This window comes from Psammomys obesus, unplaced genomic scaffold (genome assembly GCF_907164565.1).
Source record: "Psammomys obesus unplaced genomic scaffold, mPsaObe1.curated_primary_1811, whole genome shotgun sequence".
Classification (NCBI taxonomy): domain Eukaryota; kingdom Metazoa; phylum Chordata; class Mammalia; order Rodentia; family Muridae; genus Psammomys; species Psammomys obesus.
In genome coordinates, this window is record NW_026585626.1 from 12,203,808 (window position 1) to 12,206,664 (window position 2,857).

The 2,857-nt window shown below is 43.9% G+C and overlaps 1 protein-coding gene across 2 annotated transcripts in view; it reads left to right on the top strand.

Moving 5' to 3' along the window:
- Window positions 1-2,857, top strand: part of Kat2b (lysine acetyltransferase 2B) — a 113,253-nt gene that overhangs the window by 63,316 nt on the left and 47,080 nt on the right. The gene's annotated exons all lie outside the window — the stretch shown is intronic.

Here is a 2,857-nt window from a genome sequence, read left to right on the forward strand (position 1 = left end):
CACACACACACACACACACACACACACACACACACACACACACACACGAGGAGCATGGATGCCTACAAAGGTCAGAAAGACTGTTGGAGTTCTTGGAGCTGGAGTTATAGGCAGTTGTTAATGGTTCAACATAGATGTTGGGAACTGAACTCAAGTTCTCTAGAAGGACATCTAGTGCTCTTAACCACCGAATCATCTCTCCGGGCTCCTTGTCTGCCTGCCTGCCTGTGTATCTGTCTATCTCTTTCTTTCTTTCTCTATCTATTGAGACATTGTCTTAGGTGTAGTCTCTGCCGGTCTCAAACTCCCCTTGTAGCTGAGGTTTGCTTTAAACTCCTGACTTTCCTGCTTCTACCTGCTAGGACCTAGAATCTAGGTGCTGATATTTCAGCTGTGGGCCCCTGTACCCAGGGAAAGGTGAGAGTTTTGCATTTCCAAAGTCTTATTTTCCTGTCATCGTTTAGATGAGCGCAGTTCCATGTGTATTTTGTGAGTAGAAGGCACTCGGCTCTGCTCCTGGGGCTTTGCTTCTTCAAGAGTCTTCAAAATGAGCTGTCTGTGACCCCCCTCAGTGTGTACAAAACTGAACATGTTGATTCACATATGCTGATCGATTTCTTTCCTTCCACCAAACAGATGTTTATCATAGCCTGTACCGTAGATGGCATTGAGATGTCCTGAGGGACAGAGCTGTAACAAGACGAAGCTGTAACAATTCCACCATGGAGTTGCATGTCAGTCAAGGAGATGGCCAGTGAACAAGCAGTAATGATTTTGCAGCGGGAAAGCCTGGGAGGGAAAAGAGCCATTCTCGCTCAGGGAGCTTTCCAGGCAGAGAGGCTGTGGCATGCAGGCACAGCAGTGAAACCATGGAGGTGGAACCCGGAGAGAGGTCTCAGTGGAAGGAAGCAGAGATTCTGGTGCTTCTGGGGATGTCTGCCTGTCACTGATTATTGCTGTAACCTCCAGGAGCTTCTACGCTCTCGTGTCTCTCCTTCTTCCATATAGCTGTTCACAGGTGCTGTCAGGGGACATTGCCAAAACCAGATTCTCAAAGGAGGCGGCAGAAAGGCAGTTCAAACGAGAAACCTGAGGCCTGGAGAGATAATTTAGTGGTTAAGAGCACCTAATACTCTTGTAGAGGACCTGGGTTCACTTCCTAGCTTCCATGTTGGGTGGTTCTCAACTGCTTGTAGCTCTAGCTTCTGGCCTCTTCAGGTACCTGTACACATGTGTGCATGCAGCCAAACATTCATACGTATAAAATTAAAAATCTTATAAGGAAACACACTCAAAAATTTGCTTCTGGGTTCTTTGCAGATGACATTGTATTGTACAGTCCTTGTGGAGATATTAGGAAACACATCAAGACTGGAGGTGTGGCCAGGAAACATATGCCAGTGTCTGTATTATTTTTTTCAGCTTTTACTTTTTTTTTTCAGATTAGTTTTGAAATAATGTCTCTGTGTTTTCCAGACTGACTTTGAACTCATGATATACCTGCCTCAGTCATTCTAGTGCAGGGTTTACAAGCACAGGCCACCATGCCTGATAACGTATATAAATCTTTATGGAACCCAACTATTGTCCCATTCTTGGTCACTCTCCTTTTCTTTCTCTGTAGTGCTCTTTATTTATGTGTGTTGAGTGTTTTGCTTGCATGTATTTCAATGTACCACACAACTATAAGGCGCATGCCTGATAACTGTCCTCTCTTAACTATGTGTCCAGCCTACAAAAACTTTCCTCTTTTAATAAGAACTACTGCACTTAACTTTTTTAGCTTTATTTTTTCCCTCCTTGTGATACTGGAGGTTGAAACCAGGGCCTTGTATGTACCAGACAAGTGCTATATTGAGCTGCATTCCAGCCTCTGCTTATTTTTTTTAATATGACAAAGAGAGCTAAGTTATCCACTGAATTTGCTTTTTATCATGGCTGCTGGGAATCTTAGTGGATTCTCTACAGGATTTTCATAGTTCTTGTATTTATCTAAACATTTGATCTGTAATTTTCCCTTCCTTCCTTCCTTCCTTCCTTCCTTCCTTCCTTCCTTCCTTCCTTCCTTCCTTCCTTCTTTCTTTTTTTTTAAAGTTTTAGGGTACTGTTAGGATATCCCAAAATGGGATGGGGTGGATGGGGAGCGAATCACACAATGTCAACAGGTTAGGCCAGTCAGGTGCCAGCTTCCTGACATGGCTATGAGGCCTGAGTCATTTGACTGAACCGTGGCAGCTTCTAGCTGTTATTGCTTCTTTGGAGAAAGAACTTAGTTGAGGGAAAACAAGGACTGCAGAACTTCAGCTACTGTTTGTCTTGGAGCAAGTGCCCCAGCAGCTTTTGCTGCCCTGTAAGTGAAGGCTCTATGTCAGGCTTTCCATCCCGTTGGCCATGTGGCCTGGAGCCAGTAGAGCAAGCCAGCTAGCATTGTGCCAGGTCATAGCTGTGGTCTCTGCTCTCCCTCGTTTTCAAACAACAGCGCAGATACATTTGTTTCTAAAATCAGAATCCAAGAGAGCCAGTGCTCTCTCTTTTTTACCATCCCTGTTTCTTTTCTTTTCCTTAGACTAAGTCTTTCTGTGTAGTTTAGGCTGATCTTTTTGTTTTTGTTTGAAACAGTGTCTTTCTATGTAGCTGTGGTGAGCCTGTAAGAATCAAGGCTTTGAATTTGTAGCAGTCCTTAGATGGTGGCATGAACCATTATGTCCACTTTTCTATCACTTTATAGTTGAATAGGTTCATTGTTTCCCAGTTTACATCACTTTACCTCAAAAGTGAATATTACAATGGATCAAGTTCCCAAGTGGCTGAGGAAGGAAGGAAGGAAGGAAGGAAGGAAGGAAGGAAGGAAGGAAGG